This window comes from Scleropages formosus, chromosome 12, assembly GCF_900964775.1.
Source record: "Scleropages formosus chromosome 12, fSclFor1.1, whole genome shotgun sequence".
NCBI lineage: Eukaryota > Metazoa > Chordata > Actinopteri > Osteoglossiformes > Osteoglossidae > Scleropages > Scleropages formosus.
Window position 1 is genome coordinate 1,668,705 of NC_041817.1, and position 22,908 is coordinate 1,691,612.

The 22,908-nt window shown below is 44.1% G+C and overlaps 1 pseudogene; it reads left to right on the forward strand.

Moving 5' to 3' along the window:
- Positions 1 to 2,743: 2,743 nt before the first annotated feature.
- On the forward strand, positions 2,744 to 22,892 carry LOC108927902 (NAD(P)H dehydrogenase [quinone] 1-like; annotated as a pseudogene).
- The last annotated feature ends 16 nt before the right edge of the window (positions 22,893 to 22,908 follow it).

Consider the following 22,908-nt stretch of genomic DNA (forward strand, 5'->3'; position numbering starts at 1 on the left):
ATTCATTTTTGTCCAATCTAGTGGATGTCTCCCATTCTTTACGCGCTCCAGTGCTGACTCTTAACACGTTTCGTAGTGGACGTTCCATTCTTTTAAATGATGCCACGTGTCCGCACGGAATGTGAACAACAAGCAATCCGACAAGTAAGTCCAAAATTCTTTTCTGCTGGGTGTTTGTAGAGTACAGTCAACATCTGATTGTGTCTGAAGTATCTCTCCTTGCCGCCAGATTATTAAACTGAGCAATAGCCTATCCGCTGCGTGAGCGACACCGTGTTTGGCACAGAGGCTTTAGGGGTGCCCCAGTGATGATGCCCCCGTCCCTTTCGAGATGTCGCTCATACCCCAAGGCCCTGTCCCCATGGGCTGCTGTTGTTTCAAGGAGCGGGCGAGACATGTTCCGCGTGCGTTCAGACTTGGATTTGCAGCGTGCCAGAGGGCCTTTAGCTTGGGCGCGGGGCTTTGCAATCATCCAAGGTGACTCTCTATTGCTCGCTCCCAGCGACAAGCAAAGGCAATCTAAAAACCCCAAAAAACTCCTTTGCAAGTTGAATCGGAACCGTCGCGTGACGCAGGGATTAATATTTTCAAAGGGTAGCTGGGAATTTTGGAAGAAGTGGTCGTAACGCTTGCGGTGGAGTACAAAGAAAATGTACAAAACTTTAAAATACGCACACAAATTAAAGTGAAAGGAAAAGCCTAGAAAGCGGAGGCCTCCTATCGATGGCCGGGCCAAAGTGAGACATCGTGTTTTGCCTCGATAAGGCCTTATAATGCTGACTTTCCCTTCCTGACATCTGTCAGCTTTGGCGTAAAAACGAATGGGGGAGCGGGGCGGGGGAATGGTCGGCTCACTGTCGCCCCGGCCGGGGCGCTGCGTGTGAGCGGCGGCGGGAGAGAGAGCGATGCAAACAGGAGATAGCATCTGCACTAAGCTGAATGGCATTACACCCAATCTAATGTTGTTAGAGGGCCGCGCATTAGAAGGGGCCGGGGAGGCCGCCGTGGCTGCTCAGGGCCTGAGTGACACGTAGATTAAGTGCGGTGACAGGGCGCACAATGAAGTCATCAGGAAATGTGACATGTCAGATGGAGGGACGGAGAGACGGGTTGTCACCCCCCCCCCTCACGTCAGGGCGGATGCCTGCTGTGTCACTGACGTCCCACACGCCACCGTGGGAAAATGGGCCGGCCGCAGCGATACGCAAGCAACCTGTGTTGTGTATATTCGCGCTTCACACACACACACATGCTTGTGAGTCTTGTAAACCTTGTTCCAAAATAACTCGGTGACACTGTTCGTTTTCTCTCTTCATGTAAATACTGTACTCAATGTGCTGCTTCTGCTTGCTGCTTCTATATTTTACCGTAAATACGGCGAGAGAGCCAGTGTTAGTACTGGGTTTATTTAGAACTGTTTGCTATCTAGGAGTATAATAAGTTAAAAATATTATACGACGGTCACATAAATGGTCAGATAATGTTGGAAGAATATGCTTGTAGTATTGGAACGTATTAGAATTCATGTCTTTATTCGAGAAACATTTCAAATGTACCGTGGCGCCTGGCTGTGGGGTTGTAGGAATCCAGTCTGAATCCAGATCAGTCTCTGCAGAGTTTCCATGCTCTACCCATGAGTACGTGGGTAACCCTTAGACAGTTGAAAGATGTGCCTTTCAGTTCAATTGGTGATGTTAAACGGCCCATAAGGTGTGCACGTGTGGCTGCCCTGAGATGGATTGGCGTCCCGTCCAGGGTATACCCCTCCTAGCGTGGTGTCAGGACTGCCGTGGTCCTGGCAAAGACAAGTGGTTAACAAAAGTGAATGAGAGTGAACTATCCATTCCATCCATCGTCAACAACCAGCTTGTCCCAAGCGGGGTCGCAGCAAGCCGGAGCCTAACTTGGGAACATACCCAGGACGGGACGCCGCTCCATCGTAGGGCACCCCAAACGGTGCTCAAACCCCAGACCCGCCACACAGTGGGCACCGGCTGAATTTGCCACACCACACCATCACGCCCCCCAAGAGTGAACTACTTCTGACAAAAGCTGAATTACAACTGCAAGTAAAACATGTTACTCTTTAAAAACTATACTTTATTCATTTCTTTTGTATATATTGTCATGCTTCAAAAAGCAAAATACTGCCCGTGTTCAATTAACCGGTGTCTAAATCAGCACTCATTAAAACATTTTCTAATTGTACAGCTCACACGCACACTGTTGGAAACCCCTTGTCCCGAGCGGGGTCGTGGTGAACCGGAGCATAACCCGGCAACACGGGGCACAAGGCTGGAGGGGGAGGGGACACACCCAGGACGGGACGCCAGTCCGCTGCAGGGCACCCCAAGCGGGACTCGAACTCCAGACCCACCGGAGAGCAGGACCTGGCCAATCCCACTGCACCACCGCACCCCCCTCATTGCCCAACATATTGGTATACAAATGTACAATATATGTGATACAGAATAAGATCATATATATATATATATATATATATATATATATATATATATATTTATGTATGTATGTATATCTATATATATATAAATTTCAATTTGTCAATGTATATATTTCCTCACTTCGTACACTGTGTGAGATGGGGCTTAAACTACTGAGTCATAACCCCTGTTCAATCACATATTCCATCCTATGCTGCTCAGGCTGAAATTAAATAAGCAAACAGTTTCAGCTGTGGGATCTACTGAGAAATAGCGAGAAAAGCAGTGAACACGGAAAGATGCAGGCGGAATTGGCTGAGGGAGGCTCTGACAAAGGCCTCGGTCAGGGACAGGCTCTCCCACCGGAGCAGCCGCAGCCGCAGCCGCAGCCGCAGCCGCAGACTCCGGCATTCGCCTGGCTGCCAAAAGATGGCAATGTTGCCGTGCTGAATTCCAAATGAGCTTCCCTCGGTTTGACCCTCTGCAGGCGGCCGGCCGCCCCCCCCCTGCCCCCCGCCTCCTCTGCAACACGCTCCAGGCCGCTTGTGCGTTTACGCTGGCGTTTCAAGCCATGCTCGGCGGAACCGACCGCTCGCGTTACAGCTTACGTTAACGGTCCGAGCTGTCCCCGTAAAAATGAGCCTTCTACAGGTAAGTATGTTGCGTGTCACCTCAGTCTCCTAACGGATGCATGACCACCTCAAACTGGAAGCTGCCACTCGCTAGACGACTGAGCCAACCGACACTCTGGTCAATGACTCTTCATACAATTTACAGCATCATTAAATATACAGAGCAAAGTAAATGTAAATGTTTTAACAGGTACAGATAGGGAAGACGTTCAAGAAGCCACGTTTCTCTCGATGAAAAGCCGCTCACCTCGGGTGGCTGTTTAACAGGCTGCTGTCGGTGTTTGCTCAATGGTAAAGTGACTTTTAGAAATCTGTGAGAAAGGTTGGCAGGGACACAGCAGGACCTGTCTGTTACAATAGGAGAACCTTTTTTCTTCCTTTTACATCATCAGTTTTTCATTTCTGCTTTGTCTGAGCCCTTAAACCTCAGGTGTCTGCTCTCATGTAAACCTTCTCCATCTGTTTGAAGACCTATATATCTCCATCATCAGTACAGACACACTCTATCTATCTATCTATCTATCTATCTATCTATCTATCTATCACAAATACATTATACTGTATAGTGTCTGAATCTGTCCTGAATATATTATTATTATTAGTATTTGTTGATTTAGCTGATGTTTCCCTAAAAACTGACTTAGAATGTTAGGTTTGTATACTAAGATACTTATGGCGATTTAATCATTTATACAGCTGTGTACTTTTTATTGTATCAGTTAAAGTTAAGTACTCTGCTCAAACAGTAGCAGGGATTCAAACCCAGACCCTTCAATAGCAACGTTACAGCTCTATGTGCACACTATGTATCTCTCACTCTGTATTAGTCAGCTGCTGTATCAGCCTGTCTGTAATGTGTATTTATGCATGTGTGTGTATGCATATATATATATATATATATATATATATATAAATATATAAATATACTGTATGTACTGTATATGTGTGTGTGTGTGCTTATCTAAATATAGCTCATCAAAGTTTAAAAAGTAAATGCCTTACAAATGAGTACATCTTTGCAAATGAGATATCGATCCTTTTTCTTGATTTTTTTGCAAAGTTTCTGCTGCAAAGTTCTTCCTCCTTCTTGCGCATTTCAGAAGTAATTGCTGCCCGTAGGAAGGCATGGCAATGTGATTTGAGCAGCCAAATGGACACTCAGCAGGCGAGCAATTCTACTGCTATTATACTGAAATTCCTGAAAATGTGCCCCTCTTAACCGTTACAGAGCCTTATCCCCAGCGAAGGGGTTAACAGAGAGCAAAGCCATCAGGGCTAAATTGGCACTCTCCAAAAAATTACACCCTACTAAGACTCTGGCTGAGATGACAAAGAGAAATCTTGGAAACGAAAAAGATGTCACTTTTTTTATTAGTTAAGAATCGTGTGCTTATTTTAAGACATGAGAAATTACAAGGTTGTGACCCTAGTTCTTCAGCAGATGGACAAGTTATCCATTGCAACATTTTTAGGAGGTACAAGAAAAACTTCTAAACCATCTTGTTGCAAAGGTGGGCTGAGAGACCCCACCCTGGTTTCCACTGGCACTGCTCTTTGTGGACTAGGGGACCTCGCTGGTGAGCCCATGCTAGGCTCACTTATTCTCTTACTTGGTGGAAGCAGATGTACAGTATGCCTCCAAAGGGGCTAATTCATACCTGCATTAACATTCCCGGTTGGGGTCTGGGGACCAAAACGGTCAACCCCCTCACTGCTTGCCCGCTGTGTTCCATCGCAGAGCCGGTATAGTCTTGCACATGAAAATACCCAGCCTGGGCTTACCCTGCGTGCGAGGCATAGGGAGAGTTTCAGAGCGGGACCTCAGACTTGATCCCGGTGACCGGCACTGTTTTGAACCGCTGCGTTGCTTAGGGGCGCAAATCACAGGCCACAGTAGGATGTGGATGTTTCTCTGCATAAGGTCAATACATATGAAGAACGGGAGAGCGGAACAGGGGCTGAGCTGCTGTCAGGTAACCGCATTGCCTCGGGTCATGGCGAATGTTGTTTATTGGTTATTCTCTCCTGGTACGAGGCACAGACTCAAATAAACCTGTGCAGAGACAGACCACATAAATGTTTTCTTCATTGGAAAAACAGCAAGATTTATTATAGCTGAGTTGTTGGTGGTTTATTTATTTATTTATTTATTTATTTATTTATTTTATCTTTTAAATGCAGAGTGCAATTCTGGTTAAAATCAAAAAAAGGCAGACTGTGTTACTTCACTGACTGAGCAGTACCGGGGATGCTGCGGAATCAAACGAAACGCGTTGGCAAAAAACGAGAAAATGATATCGGCCCGCTTAATGTAAATCAGTCGACTTGCCATCATCCCGGTCCGTATGGGGTATTGCACAGTTATAATTCAATACTTACTTAATTTAATAATTATTTTGTTTATTTCATCTCCTCTCTAATACTCTCACTGCACTGAATTTTTATTTAGGAGTAAAAACCTCATTTCAAAGAACGTGGACTCCTGAGGTCATGTTGTCTAGCCCATGATGGTTTTTGGTTGTTAATTATTTTTCAAGAGCAGAATAATAGTGATGATATATGAGGGGTTTGGAGGACGGGAAGGAAGAGGAGCAAAGAATTTGGTGGTTTACTGGGAAACCTGGTTTTCCTGCTCCTGAACCTAATCCCACTGTTCTTCCACCTCCTCTCCCTCATGCCAGTCACAATTTCTAATTAGCTTTCCCCGTGGAGGAAGAAGATGGATTATATTTTAATATCCAGGGCCTAAAATTAGTTTGTATTTTAGCAAGTTAGCACTTCTTAGCAGCTGATTTACTCTTGAAGCTGTAAAACCTGTGAGCTTGCAATTAATCATGCACTGGTCATTTTCCTTTCTTTAAAAATGGGGAGAGAGAGAGGAGGGAGAGAGAGGGCTTGCTTTTCCAAGCTAGATCATAATAGGTAAACACATAATTGTGGTAATTTAGAAATCACTGCTCCGGTATTACCCATCTTGTGACACTTGGCCCCCCTTGATTGCTCCCCCCTCCAGTTATTAATTACACGTTCGCACAACAACCTTGTCTTAGAATAATTATTGGTGCGGTCTAATTAAAAAAGGTCTCGGCTACTCCCCCCCCAACCCCCCGTTCTCCCACCGTTTGTTGGAGAATGACACAACTGTACTCCTTAGTGCGGCTCCAAAGTTGCATTTCTCCCTGCCGAACGCCAAGGCGTCTTGACCGGTTTACATGCTCATACATCACGCCTGTGGCTGAGTAAGAATAAACCGATTTAGTGGCGAAGAACGTGCTCACTGCGTACACCCGTCAGAGTGTAACTTCTTTCAACGCTGCTGCTCTGGATACAGCTGTAAAAGCACTTCACTTACAGAACTGTAATGTGGTGGTTTCTGATCTTTACGTTACGAAGTTCAAAGCTTCTGCCACTGCCGAGGATATAACTGGAACCCTGAAGAACCCGCAGGACTTCCGGTATGGTGAGGAAAGCTTGCTGGCGTGGCAAGAGGGTCGCTCGGTGCTGACATCGTTGAAGAGCAACAAAAGGTGAAGGAGGCAGAGCTCATCATATTCCAGTTTCCCATGTCCTGGTTTACCCTGCCTGCTATTTTGAAGGGATGGCTTCACCATGTGTTCACACAAGGCTTTGCCTAAACACCAGAGAAGATGTATAGTGAAGGCATCTTCAAGGATAAGAAAGCAATGTTATCCTTCACGACGGGCTCGTTCGAGTCAATGCGTCGTCCTGATGGCATTAGCGGCATCAGTGTTACACTCTGGCCACTACAGAATGGCATCCTGCGCTACCCTGGCCCCACAGATACTCTGGGCTGTTGAACATGTCGTATGTAAATGTTTGTGTTTGTACGTAAATGTTTGTGTTTTTATGTAAATGTTTGCGTTTGCACGTAAATGTTTGTGTACCTTAAAAAAAACTGTAAGAAGGCGATCAGGATTCGTCTGTCCTGAGTTTTATGCACCTACTCGTGCGATGAACATCGGTGCATAAAGTGGAAAGAAACCGTATTTTACTTAACAGTCACACGTCTGCAACTATGTCTCTTTCTCCTAATTTAATGCACAAATTGTATTTTCTGCGTGATGTACGTCGCTTTGGAGAAAAGCGTCTGCTAAATGAATAAATGTAAATGTATGTAAATGTGTGAACAGCAGTGTCGGGGGCCGGGGAAACCTTGTGCAGCGCAGCATAGGAAGGTGGGGATGGTCCGCAGCGACATATTAGCCCCTCTCATTGGAAACTGGGCGCATTTAACAGAATTCTGAGTCATAAACACACATCTTGAGACGTCTTTGGCAGTGTATCAGGGCTGTACCTCTGACTGACCATTTTCCCACAATTCATTACTATTCAGAGTTGCAGACATAATTCATTTAAAATTCTGTGTAAAGGTTATGTCATTGTGCTTTATAATAGCTCATTCTTGTAACTTCTGTACTAAAGCTATGTCTAACAGGGAAATAATTGCCATTTGTTAGTTGAATATGTAGCCCAAGTGAGGTCCAGTTAAGCAGTGGGTTCATGAGCGGGTGACTGGCAAGTGACCAGTGTGTCTCCACAGCATGAAACGCTCAGCCGTCAGCCGAATACAACACGACCTCATGGATTCCACTGCTAGATCATGATGAACAGCCTGACTGACTCCTCCGGCCAGCACTTGCTGCATGAAGTTTTAGTCTGGCGGTTTGGAATGGACTCCATAGCCTGGGAGCTGATTAGAAATGGTGCTGGAATCACCGTGAAGCTTGTTGTCTTGATCACTGGCTTCTGCTAGACTGGGGTGGGGGGTGGGGGGGGGGTTGTTGGTGGCTCCTTCCATCCGAATAAATTTCATATGCAGGCTACGCCTCTCGGGTCTGGGTGGAGGTGGGTCGGGTCCTCCCAGCCTCCTACCTTCATTAATCACCCTGAGCCCCCCTTCCATGCCCACCGCACCACAGCTTACTGGCAACCCCCCCCCCCAACCTCGCACTCCCAGACAACCCCTCGGATTACGTGGAGCCGGCGAAATGTCAGCCCAAATCTGAGCCTTGATGCAGATAATCATTTCAATAATATTTCTCCATTCGTGCCCCTGACGCCGGGGGAATAGAGCTTTCCCACTGTCAGGTAGCGTAAGACCACAGTCGGTGGGAATACTTGACTCTGAGCCAGATGGCTTAGCCGTGCTTCCAGCATATGTTCAACAAGCAGGACTGCGCCGGAGCACACGGTGGAGTTTTATTAATTTGAGCCTGCGAAGGATGCATATATGTTTACCTGACTGCCCCCACCTCCTTGCGGAGAAGTCCTGGGGGCTACAGCTGGGTGGGATGCCTGCGGCAATAAACAGAAGCCTGGTCTTTTAAACGGCCCCCTGACAGCAGGAATACATGCCAGCAGGATCTATAGGGCTTTAAATTGAACCCCATTGTCCCCCAAACACAATCTCAGGCACTAAAAGTGGACAATGTTTATGAATACAGACACTTGTGGTGTTTTCCCCCAGGTGTTGGAGATGACCTATGGCCATAGGAAATTGAAATCAAAATTAATACAGTAGCTGTATTGTTAATTCTTCAGCATTAGTGTAAAAGTAGGTAAACCTTTGCCTGAGAGACTGAGCCAGACATGCCGCGTGTTTCTATTGTGCGCCTTTATCCTGTGGGACAGTGCCGAAGAAACGTGCTACGATACAAAAGAATGAAGTAAATTTGGTGAACGATGACATCGAAATGAAAGAGAGAACATTTTTGAAAAACCAAAAAAAAACAAGCGTTAACCAACCTTCTCAACGCCACGTATAAACAAGGAGTTTGTAGCGTCTGCTCCTGAACTCCACAATGCAGGAGTCCTGCCGCATTGCTGGGGAAATTTATGCATGGCCTCTGAGTTGAACTTCTCCATTAAAGCTTCGTTCCACCACAATCCTGGGAGTTCTTATCCTGGTGACTTATGACGCCGTGCTGGGGCGCATTGGGGTGGGGGTTGCTGCTGGGTTATACGGAAAATGTCAATAGAAATAGTAAGTCTGAGAGGGAAGGCTTGCCTAATTAGCGCCCATTTAGATTTTATGACGGCTCCGAGATGTGCTCATCCTGATAGAGAGCACTATAGTTACATATTGTTCTAGCCTGAGGGAACTATGGGAGAATCCAGATTTATTGTACCTATCATACCAGCATATTTCATTTGCCATTATGAGACGCCAGCTCACAATGATGCCTGGTTATTTATTACATATTAAATTGTGGGACCTGGATGGTTAAGTAAGATTTTAGAGTATCATTTACGTTATTAACTTGTTCATTATCTCACTTGCATTGGTCACAGGCCTTTATTTCCTATTTTCATGAAATTGGAGGGGAATTTCCCATTTCAGCATTTCTGTTGCAAAATCAATATATAGCATCAAAGTCTTCAATAATTAAACATACTTATTTGTTTGTGATACTTTTTTGAAAGTGATTATAGTTAATTCTGAGGATATACAATTAGCAGTTTTTTGGTTGTCTGTTTCACGTAGTTGTTAATGTTAGCATTATTTTGATGACCATGCAAATGAAAAAATATTTTAGTAATTTTTTGCTGCATTATTGCAGTGGTGTTTGAATTTGGAGTTTTTTAAATCTTCTTTTCAAGACAATACATTTGGGCAAGAATTCTTAAGAAATATCATGTTGCAGAGGCCTACAATTAGGTTTTCTGCATATGAATTCTTCTGAATTTTGTTTTCGGTTTATTGTGTATCGATATGTCATGATCAAACCATGTTTCTCCTTTATATAGACAATGCAATATACAGTAGATGTACTTTATTAGTTTTCATAACGTGGAGACAGCTGGAGAAAAAAAAGCAATTCACCTCTGTGCTCTGACATTTTTCAAAAGTCTTCTGACAGCCTGGGTTAGAGATGGTTAAATCACTTTCATTTTGAAGGGGAGATGAAGAGGAGCTTATATTTTTTGAGTGGGGTCTGTAGAGACCCATGTAAACATATATAGTGTATATATATGTGTGTATATATATATATATATATATATATATACATACACTGTATTTTTAATTTGAATTTACGAATGTTTTACATTAAAGAGCATATGAAACATACTAGCTTTATATATTATGAATAATGATGAGATGTGCAGGTTTGTATAGTTTTTGATTCGAAGGAGACATGAAGCAGTTCAGACTGCATGCTTGTACTAAATCTTGTTTTAAGCTCCTAATAAGGGAATATGAAATTAATTTCTTCTGTTAAGCTCAGCAAAGTCAGCTTTGCTGTAAAGGATGGAAAAGTGAAAGAAAGAACCTCTGAGGTCCTTCTGCTCATTTTATATCTTTTGCGCATTAGGTGGCGTTTATTTACCACATCCCTTGCTGTAGCTGCGGCTGTTGGTATTTACTCTATTTACACATCCATATTACTTTTCCATAAAGGACATAAGAGTGGCATTTAAGCAGTTGCGTCCCGTGGTATTGAAATGCACTCGGCGCTGCCAGGGGAGCACGTCAGGGAATAGCCGGGCCCCGGACTCCCATTACCCAGTATAAAAGTGTCAAGGGCTTTAATTACATTCATGCTTTTCTCTGTCGCTTTTACGGCGTTCTCAATTGCATTTCCTGCACAGCTAAACTTTCCATCAAAGGCATTTAAGCATTCACAGGGCCACGTGTCCAGCATTTCCAGCCTTGTTACTTCTCCGTATCGTTGCATGTGCCAATGCAGTTGTTAGTACCCGTTGCATTCGGGGTGCTTCAGAGCACGCGGGGCGAATCGTAAGGTTTTACATCGGCTGTAAAACGGTCTTGTTGGGAGCTTCACAAACAATTTTGATAAATTAAAGCTGGCCGCTATATGTGAAAGTCTGAAACGTTAATGACGGCGGGCGATTAATAACTTCAACATCTTCAGCTCTTCAAAATAAACTCGACGTTAAAGTCAGGACAGATTGGGCGAGGCAAGGTTTTATATTTGGGCAGCATGAATTGAATTCATGCGTGACGGATTTCAAGGTACTGTCTGGTAATTTAAAATAGCTAATTTCTCTTTTAGAACACATTTTAGCACTTTTAGTGTATTTCATTATTTATTCAACATCAGATTTCCAGCCAATCTAATGAATATTACTTTCAAGAACAGGTCTTCGACGTCCAAATAGATCACCGGGGAATTAATCTATTTAAATGAGCTCATTACTCAGTATCTGGGTGGGTCGTAGAATGGTCACGCTCAGGCTGCAAGGCAGGAAACGCACTTGGCTCATCTCCGGCTCTGCTGAACGTAGGTTCGGGTATTAAACCTGAGCGGCGTCAATAACGGTTTCCACACGCTTGTTCCGTGTGACAGTAAGGCTACGGACAGCGGGCGCCGCACCGGTGAAGGACGTAGACTTGTGAGCTGAATGTCGCCAGCCTGGAGAAGCCCTCTTACACAACTTTCAAGCAAGCTGGTACACAGAGTATACAGATTAAATAGGCAAAACCTCTAAATGAGAGAAAAAAAGACAAGAGGATTATCTGCAAGGCAGATTCAAATTTTATTTGTCACATACACAACCATGCTTCAAAAAATAAATCAAATAGTAAATGCAAACATGAATGATCTGCAGTTACTCTACATACTCTGTGTGTAGCTTAGGGTTTCTTTATAATGTTACCATGCCAGGCTATGCTGTGCTCAGGACATGATGTTAATTACGAAGGCAAAAAAGAACATACTGTTAGACTGGATGGAAATATAAATGATGACTGTCAACGTCTGATTTGTATTCTTGTGTTACACAGAGGCAGCGTTGCAGCTGGTTTCACTCCAAAGTCTTGAGTGTCTCCTCCATCTTTCTCTGCTGCCGTGCCTGCATGCTGATAAGTTTGGCATTCTCCTGTCACCAAATATCTGCGCACCTTGCTGAGGGGGGATTGTACGGAGGCGACGCAGACGTCGGTCGTGCACGGGGTTAGCTTCGTCTGAGTCGAGTTCCATCCCTGGTCCGGCAGCAGCCACTCCTTACGGTTTCACAGGGCCACTCCGTGACCGAGGAGAGCGGTGGAGATCCTTCTCCGGGTGGCCCCTGCATGGATCAGCGCCTGGAATATGTCTACATCCTCTCAGCCAATTTCACACAGGGGAGCAACGTGGCTGGGCCTCATCTCTCACTCCAGTCCTGCTTGACTTTCAGTTAGATCCCCGGAATCACTTGATTGCTCAAGTGCCACGCGGAGCGGGCTGATCCCTTGGGAAAAGGAGTGATGCAGCGTGTATCTCCGCAGCCTTTGTGACCCCAAATGAAAGCTTTGGAAAAATCGACTCCTGCAACACAATCTCAATTCCAGCTGGGGCATGCACAGTCAGATGTAGAGGCTACAGGCATTTTATAAAATGACAGAAATATATTCTCCAGCAGCAGAGTACAAACTGCTGCAGTCAATAACTCGAAAATGTGTGGTGTCCACTCAAATCAAGTACGCTTTCCTAAAGTGCGTTCAACCTTCCTCAAAAAATGAACATTCTTCTCTTGGAAGCCATATATAGTTTCGGCCCATACTTTATTTATATTGGCGAGGTGGTTAAAATTCATTCTTACAGTACGAAGTTCTATTACGGTGCAAATGAAGTATTTTTATGACCAAACGGACCAAAAGGATTTATGAAGCTCAGCTCGTAGTTGGGTTCAGACAAACTGCCCCCTTTTAATAATTACTGAAAAGTAGTGGAAATCAAATTGACAAAAACTTTGTAACATTTTAAATTTTCTTTATTGAGGTTTGCATGAGTGGGCAAATTCTTTCGAGAAGCGCTCTGCCTACATGCAGCATCAGGCTGAGGGAGCTCACGTTATTAAAATAATTCCTTTCATGCTCAATTTACCGACTTAAACTGATTTAATTTGCTCTCTGTGTTGGCAACACATTCAACTTCTATTCTGCAGTTAATTAAATTAAAATTTCTTGTGAAAGTTACAGACCCGCAAACATAACCGGAAGGTATATCTTTAGGATCCGGAGACCTCAGCTGTTTAGCAAGGGTTCAAAGTCAGAGTATAATGTAAGATAAGAACCCCATAGACACGTTCCCAGCCTGAACTAAAACATTTTTTTTTCCCCCAAACTCAGAAAATAGTGTTCTGCACATAAATATTGAAATTTAAGTTTCAATGTCCATATTGAGTAGAATTTTTCATGAGCGGTAGGGCTGTTTTCATTGGTGGAACATTCATGAAAAAGGAAATGAAAGGAGCACGAAGGAACCTTGTTTGCTGTTGTACGGCACAGGGCAAAAACAATCGCAGGGAAGTCGGAGGTCGGCACGAGTCGGCGCGGGTCGGATTCAAGGAAAAACCAGTGAAGCCGAAGGTCGCTGCATGTCCGCGACAAGTGGGGATGATCAAGGTCCACGGGCATCTGTCTAGGGCAGGGAGAAGCAGACAAAGTCATGTATGGCAGCGGCAGGTGCAGCACAAACTGAATGCCATTTTGCAGCAGTTGTGGGATATATAAAAAATTGCAAGGGCGGCTGAAGGCGGCTCACGGTTAACCAAAGCCTGAAGAGTTGCACGGAGGATTTCTGAATCGGCCCTGTGGAGAGGTCAGAGGTCACTGCCCACCGACACATGGCAGAAAGTTGCTCTGGAAGGTAGGCAAAGGACACTGCCTAGAAGGCCAGGGGACATTCTGCACTGATGGAAGGTGTAAGAAACCCCTGATGCTTCAATCATACTTCCACATCAGCTTGGGGTAGGAGCCATTGCCATGGAAGGGTGTAATATATCTCTTCTTCTTTCATCACCCTATTGACTCTCTACCTAGCCGTGCTGGCAGAAGCATCAAGTTAGACTTCGCTGAGGTACAGGTGTCCAAAATCAACACTGGAGTCCTTTTTGAGGTGGTTCTTGGTTAGTCCAAGCATGTAAAGCTAACACATTAATGATTCTTTGCTCCTGTACCGCAAAGTCTTTTATAGGAAAAGAAGGGAACCAGATCACTGGGATGAACACATAAGTATTCATATTCCACCTGTTCAAAAATCACCCTTAAAGATATTATTTTCATTTTTCATCTTTACCTTCCATGTCGATGTCTTGCTTTACACTTATTTTCAGAAATCGTATTTCCGGATTTTTCCCTGAAATTTTTCCTTCCAATTAGTGTATCGTCCATAACTCACATAGATCCGCTCACTAAGCTCTCACCCGTTCAGTCACCACCGAGAGTCCGAAAATGAACTTCTAAGAAAATGTGTTGCTCGCTAAACAGTAGTCCTGTATAAATTTTCGTTTCTACGTTTTATTTCCTTTTTTATTTTCTTTCCAACTCGAAACACCATAAATCCAGCGTGAGACTGCATTCAACAAACAAAAATGTATCTGGATTTTTATGTAATTGCTTGACATACATTACATTAAGATAGAGTTTAAAGCTCAATCGTTTAGAAAAAGGAGGTTAAATAGGCTATTAAATGATAAAATGGACCATCAATTCTTTCCCTCTCTTAGTGAACTCTCTCTGAACAGTTATGGTGCAATTTCACCTGCTCATGATGACCCCTTGAAAGAAAAAACTGTAATGGCAAACTTCCTTACGGAGCAGCCCTCGGAAACTGCTTCTCGTTCTCAGCACTTAACACAATTACTAATTAATTCCTCCCGGAACTGCACCGGTGCCCATTGTATTTACAGTTTCCATGGTAACATTGCTGTTCTGTCAGCAAAGACCTGCTGTTGCTCTACCTGGGTTTTCACCTCAGTATGGAATTTCCTCTCCAGTAGCGTTGCCATTCAAAATGGAAAAGCAGCATGGGGTTCTTATTAACATAGGTACCGAGTACAACTTTAATACCTTAAATATCCTGGAACATAGTTGGGATTGTAAGTAGAACATGTCTCTGTGTGATGTCACACTCATGTTTGGAGCAGTTATTACTGTTTTTTTCTGAAGGTAACCTGTAAGTAGGGTGTCATTTTGTTACATTTTCATTAATATATTTTTTTTTAATTACGTTTGGACATGATTGTCGCATGTGATATTTTTACTTATTTTGTTGAAAGTTAGGCTAATTGTATTTTTATTTACCATGACAAACTTACTTTTATTTTGACTCTACTGGTCTTTAAGTTTAGTTTATTGGTCTTGTGAGGATTCCTGGGAATTTTTTTATTTGCACCACTGCATAGGCACTGTTCCTGAAGGTTGGCATTACCTTTGCTTTTCATTATAATAAAGGGTGTCAGCTAAGTACAAGTTAACCTATTCATGAAATTAGGCTGGTTAGTTAAATGTAGCTACCCTTGGTGTAGCCGCTTCTGATTTGCTATATGTGTTTTGGGCAACTTTGTTCCCTCCACTTCCCAAGTCGCTGTGGTGAAGCCAGCTTGCAGAGTGGTATGAGTAGAACAACAAGTACACTACATTCTGGATGAAAAAGAGACTTTAAGAGCAATAAAAAAAATGTCACATCATTATTCTCTAAAATAGTTTAAGTAGATGTTAATAGTGATGATACCTCCCGCTTGTGACAAACTGGCTATCACAATTCCATAATACTGAAATTCCAAAGCGCTGAGAGATTGTAATTACACCGTTATTCGCTTTCTAATTTAGTCGTTTTATACCACCCTTCCTTGGTTTGTAAAACACTATCTTTGACTTTGGCAAACAGCAGTTTGCATGTTACTGCACACTTTCGAGAATCGATGTCAAGTGCTTTACGGATCGTGGAAAGAAGGAGCACGGGTAATTTTTACATAATACACCGGAAAGGGCTATTTTGCCCCCCAGTTAATGTATCGGTCTCTGGAGTGGGAGCAAAAGGCAGCAATGACCAGAAAACATGAGCTCAGCGGAGATGGCTGGAACAGCAGAATGCGCTGGAAGAAGGAGCCAAACTTCTGCCCCGCTGCTGGAATGCGATGTGCTGTGCTCAGGCCCACTTTGCCGTCCCCTCTGATATGGCGTACCGGGGTGGGGGAAGTTGCTCCTTGGCGAGGTGGAGGCCCACACCTTCTGTCACAGCCTCCAGCCCTGGCCCCAGTGCCGTGCCAGTTGGAGGTTTTAATTGGCCATCTGGGGAAAGAGCGATCCAGCGGCTGGATATTAATCAGTAAATTAACCCAGCCATAATAAACCTCTCCCAGTGGGGGCCTCAGCAGCTGCGGGCAGAGCGGAGGGCAACGTGGGATGCAGAAGGACCTGAACAGGGTCTCAATGCCCCCACCAACCACTCCGTGGAACATCTCCACCGTGGCCCAGCCCCCACCAACCACCCTGGTACAGCTGCACCGGTGACCCCCCAATTTGTTTAACAATCGCAAAGAGGATTATCCTAAACGTGTACACACAGATGTCGCAGGTATGATGGGGACACAGCTGACCAGCCCTGAGAACTCTTCTGTTTTGGCCTAAATAATAAATAGCTTGCTATGAACATGAGCTTCAGCTGTGTTTGGAAGTGTGGGTTTACGAGACAGGTCGTAGTAAAGACGATACGCTGATTTTCCTCTAAATTCCAGGAGTCTGCTGAAAAGATTCATTTAAGATTTTCTTTGGCAAATTGCTGGCTAAACTCTTGCTGAGAGTGAAATTATCAGTTTGCATTTATATTTACTTTTATTCAATTTTCAGATGCCTTTCTCAACAGTGGCGTACATCTCAGAAACAGCACAAGAGTGCATTACACCGACAGATGGAGAGATCTAGAAGTAGACGCATGATCGTTGAGTGCAATCAATTAGTCTCATACCGCCATATAAACCAGAATACATTATATGAGTTGCTGCATATAGGGTTAAAGGAAAAACAGGTAACAGTACATGTTTAATAGGACATCGGGGGAGAAGTGAGTCTGAAGGAGATGTGTTTTGAGACCCTTCTTGAATGAAAGGGATTCAGCAGTTTTGAGTGAGAGAGGGAAGTTATTCTATAACACTGAAGCCAGAACCAAATACCTTTATGCTTTTGATTTTGGTTCTCTTGTGCATGGGATCACCAAGAGACCAGAGGAGGAGGGACAGTCTGGCTTGGGCATAGCGAATGATCAAGTCTTCTAAATTTAGTTGTAATCAGTTTAATTGTTATACACAGAGACCGGCTGCCGTTGATTTTGTTTTCTTCGTTATAAATGGATTTAGAAAGCCCACTTTGAGTAAATAATAAATGGAAATCTATACTTCAATATTCTTTTGAAATGCTCAGAGAGTGGAAGTCTTTGTAATGATTCGAATACAGAAAAGAAGTTATTGTTAAAATAGCCACTTGTTTGGTTATGATTAGGGACTGAATTGGGCCAGTTCTAATCCATAGAAAGTACAGACACTTCTGATTTTTAATTGTCAGAGTAATGTTATTTACAGCATGGTGTCACTACCTTTTGGCACACGTGTATACTACAATTCTCGTAAGAGGACCAGCAGCTTTTATCACTCAGTTTGAAGTCATCAGCACACAGCTACCAGCAGTCCAGGACACCTACACCACACGTTGCCTCGGACGATGCGCATCGTGAAAGATCACAGTCACCCCGAACGGGCACTTTTCTCTTCTCTGCCGTCTGCAAAGCGGCTCAGGTCTATTCAAACCCGCACAGCTAGGTACAGGAGCAGCTTTTATCCCACTGCTGTAAGAGTATACAACACTCACCAATGTGCCGCCTTTACTAACTAGAGTTGGACTGCTCCTTCCAAGCACATTGGTAAATTACACTGTCACTTTAAGCATTCACATTCTCGCTCTCACGTTCTGAGTTCTCTGACTGTCGACTGCTATCATTGTTATTACTGTTACCGTTATTTATTGTTACTCTTTATTAGCATTACTCATTGTCATTGTTATTGTTTTGTTTTGTGCAGTATTTCTGTTTTTTTTGTCCATAGTCTGTGGAGAAGCATTCAAGAAGAATTTCACGATACTTGTACACAGTACTGGTACCTATGACAATGAATTTGAACTTGATCGCTTGGACCCGATTGAAAGATCGGGTTTAAAACAGAGTTTATGTAAATCTATGTAAATAAAGTGATGCTCTTTTTCTCTGAATTTATAGTTTTCCTTCTTTTTCTCTTTTTTTCTGTTTTCCCACTTACAGTGTAAGACCAGTGGAACCTAAACTGTTCTCTCAACATAACTTTTGAAACCGAGGAATAGAGTTGATTTACATACATCTATACCTAAATTGACATGTGCTACAATTTCTCCTCTTTAATCCACTGGCTCCTAGTAACGTCTATTCCCAATTAATCCTGGCTATACAGAATTTGTGGAAAATGTACAATAATAAATGATACAAAATCATTACAGTGTGAGAACCGTTTTATAGGCAGGTCTGGACAATGTTAAATAATGTTAAACAATGGATGCAAAAGCACTTAGACATATGCTGGGGTCTAAAGTTGAACCCCTCGAATGGTTCTTTAGCACGGACTTCATCCTATTCAACCTTCAGGAATAAATTGCCTCCGGTGTCTGCGTATGTGCCAATAAATTTCGAAGGCCTCAGCCATATGTCTCTGTTTTCCATAGCGCTTTACGTAGATGTGAAACAAATGACATGCAAGGAGTTGCACGTTTTCCTTTCTAATTTTAAGGGTCAACAGTATTTTAATACCATTTTAAACACATATCCAATGTTTTTTTTATGGTGCATGTACAACTGGCTTTTGATGGCTAAACCAGCCAAGCATGGTTAAAGACACTCACGAAGGCAGCTGCTTCCGAGCCCTGCGTAATTGTGTCGTCTGACCTCGGATCACCTGGGCCTGCATGGGAATCATAATGCAGTCCATGTGTGAAGAAAAATGATATACTGTGTATTTGCCCTAAATATTTATTCAGGTCCCGCCAAACAGCCATGTTTGTCCCTAATAAAAAGGGTGGGGGAAGCTGGGGGGCGACGGTGGGTTGTAACCAAGACGCCCCCAGGCCTGGGTTTGGAACATTACCATTTTCATTGGTTTCAAAGCCCAGTGCAACTTTTCACCCTCAAACCGATTGTTTCAGTGCCCTCTGCTTCTAGTTCGTTTGTTAATTATCTAACACTGTCAATAAGTAACACCGTAATTTTCTTCGGAAAAACGCGCCAGCTAAGTTGTCAATAATAATTATAATAAATGAATAATAAGCACAATGAAACAATTGTAATAATACTGGCTATTGATACGTTTTTTTTTTTCCTGAAGGCAGCACACCTGAAAGAGCTAACAGGCGGCAGATAATATTGGCTCGGAGGCACTGCGGGTTGGAAGAGAACTTTCGCACGGAGTCAGAACCGAGGACGACGGTTACGCCGGCGCAATACGTGCCGTGTGACATTAATAAGTCGCACCTCAGCTTCACGCAAAGGGCAGAGTTCTCCTAATGTGGTTACGGTTGTGTATCTATCTCCTTAAACAGAAACGGGAGCTCTCTTGTCCTTACCTGTTTAAAGGCATGACAATAATTGCTCCCGTTCACATTTCAGACGGTGCGATTTCTCTCGTGGACGGCGCTTTTGCGTGTCATTGAAATGCGGCGAGCGTATGACACACATATCAGGTTCACCTCCGGTTCCTCCTTTTTCTCTTGATGTTTTGGTGTTTCTCCGTGTCCAGGCTAACGTCAAGTGACAGCCGCTGGGAGGTGAATCCGATGTGTCTATTGCTCTACATCACAGAATAATTTCTGACCTGAAGATGTCAACTCCTACCTTAGGGAAGCAAGGGGGGAAGAAGAACAGAAAAGAGTCAAGCTTGCTATAAATGAGTGATATAATGCTGCGTGTTACAGAGAGCAAAGAAGCTCGCCTGATATTTGGCGTATCGAGTATGTGGCCTATCGAGCAGGAATTCCGCATGTTAGTTTAATAGGTGTCTTCGTAAACTTCAGAAGTGCCGCGATCGCCTCCTCAAAGGTTCCAGATGCTTCTGATATTTTAGAAGCTTCTTTTGAGCATGATCTAAAGGTTCCTTACGACGTGTTTCGCCGCGGCCGACTCCTCCAGAAAGGGGCTCGGTAGCGGATAGCGCAGTACTTTGTAGAGCCCGAATGAAGCTGTAGATGGCTAGGACCTTAATGCGCCCCATTAATATTCCCGCCACCCCGGTTTCTCTCTCTCTCTCGCTCTCTCTCTCTCTCTCCCGGCCGCGGCGGCTGGGGCCAGGCCCTAATGGCGATCGTGTCGAGCAGCGCCTCCGCCGACACAGCTGCTGGCAGGGAGAGTCTCTCCTGCCTCGCACAGCCTGCTAATGAGATCTTCCCCATTTAATTAATACCATAAGAATTTTAATTCTGACTGAATCAATTTAATGTGATGTGATTTTGTCAGCTCTATTCCCCAAGTAAGAAAAAAAAGGAGAGAGAGCCTGATGCTTATTACATACATCATTTCACGGGCTCTGCATTCCCTGCTGACTTAAACAAATTCTAATTAAGACTAATTAAAGCATCATTTATGAAAACGCTTGTGATAGTTATGCAAACATTCTGGGTGGGTATGCTTTGCATGATAATTACCCCCCAGTTTAAATTAAGACCTGTTCCTTGACAATTAGGTCTGCTAGACACCAGTGCCTCATGGAAAACCAGCCTTTATTCAATTCTTGCAATTAAATATGAGATCCACTTATGAACTGTCTATTCAGAATTCATTTTTAGAAGTGAGGGAGGATTATAACTCCACATAATAATTACAGTGCCGGCGATGATCTCTTCATTTGTTTTGCAGTGGTTTGAAAGAAAGAACTGTATTTTGGGGAGAACGCGCGCAGTGATGTCATTGCAGACCAAAGCCCTCTCGGATGTGGATTTTGCCCTGCTTAGACCGTGGTTCTCACCTGTTACCTGGGGCCCCACACATCCTGCAATACATGTCACCCTTCCCTTCATTTTTTAAATCAGTATCATCACATGCTTAATCATCTAACCTCTCGCGGTGTCGTTTAAAGAATTTGAGCCGTAAAGGATGGTACTTTTTATACTGTATTTACAGGGATGGCATCACTGATTAGTTGCTGATACAGACCATTTCTTCTGATTAATGCAGCTTCTCAATACAATAGCATGTTTTGATGAGTGTGAGTAGCGTAGCAGTTAAAGCTGCCTTGCCGTTCAAGGACTTGGATGTGAATCCCACCTGCTGCTCTAGTACCCTTGAGCAAAGTACTTACTGTGAAATGCTCCAGTAAAAATTGCCCAGCTGTATTGCAAGGTAAATAATTGGAAGTAACTTGGTGTACAAACCTCAGATTGTAAGTCGTCTTGGATAAAGGCGTCAGCTAAACAAATACATATAAGTGTATACGCTGCCTGCAAATGTTCATGGTAGCAAATAGAGGTAATACAGGTGCAAAGTTTACTGTGATGTTAGACGATGTCTGAGCTGTGAACATAGACGTGAACGCGAACGTGAACGTCTTAGCTAGTTTCATCGGCCAAAGTGCTTCCGCTGCTGGCTTTTTGTAGTTTTGCCACGACAGTGACGTTTGAATTCAGTACAAATAAATGCATATTTAACGCAAGACGACATTTCAGCCTGACCTGTTCGGCGCTGCCATCCGCACGGCGTGTTCGCGCCGAGGAACAAGGAGACGTTCTTGATGCGGTTCGGCAGCAGTCATTAGTTCTCTTCCAGTTTGTTTAGCTTTCCTTCCTCTTCGATTTTGGCCCGACTTCGGCCAGGCCGTATGCCAGCGCTATATTGCTTTTTTCATGACAGGCAGCTGGTTCAATATTTAAAAAAAGAACCTTGCTATTCCCAATTCTGTTGCTGAAACTTGCAGGGAGGCAGGGCTGGGGGGGGGAGTAGGGTAACACAACAGAAATCTACCCGCTGCCTGTTTAACGTGTTCCGGCCCTCCCTAGACACGCAGATGGCACGGTACTCCCTGATTTCATTTGAGCTAATCTAATCCCCCCCACGCTCCCACTAGAAAGGAGGAGTATTAGCGGCCATATGTCAACCAGATTTGTCAGATTATTCATTACAATTAATTGCTGTTCTCACTTAAGGCCTTTAAAGCTGTGAATTGCCCAGAATTCTACTGCAAACACAAAAATTATGAGTAAAAGACTTTAGCCCTGTCATTCAAATTTCAGGCTGACCTTTAGTGGAGACTGGCTTTTCTGAGGGTGCAGCCAGGAGAAGGTTTCTAATTGGTGTTCTTCCTTTGCCTTCCCCCCACCGACTACAGGTAGGCTGTCGGCCCAGTCAGTCATCTCGACAGTGTAGACAAGGATGGGGCATCACCGGGTCCCTGCAGACAGCATTTTAACGGCGCCGTGAGAACACATCTCGCCGGCTCAGGGCACCCACCGGTTTCTGCAGCCTGCGCCGTGCCGCTCCGCACCGACGGGGGCGGCTTTTCGGGGAGCGTAGCACGGCGCACCTTAATATTCTCGGCGCCGAACTGCTAAACTAAGGTCTTCGATCAGTTTTTCAAAAAATAAAATTAAACTTTCTCCACTTCTGTTATCCCTCCTGATGTGAGAAAAGAAAACCTCAGATAACATATGTCATTTGTTTCCTGTGTTTTATTCAAATCGGGGTTTTCAAATGCTTTAAAATTCTGCAGGAATATGTAGTCTCAGGAGACCTAATGGCCATCTGGATTAATGCGCTGTCTTAGTGTATAAGCCTTAATATTTTGGTGATGAATGTTTCACTCATACTCCTGTGTGCCTATTACAGGCCGTAATGACTCAAAGGCCTCGCGCGCAGTGGACGCCCTCTTGGCTGTGTTTTCCTTCGAGAGACCAAACGGATGGACACACGGTGCAGATCTTCCTCGTGCCTCAAGCCCTCAACATGGTCAGCGACTGGAGGAGGGAGACGCGGACTGTGATCCCGCAAGACGCTCCATCGGCACCCTGTAACAGCCACACTTCTGTG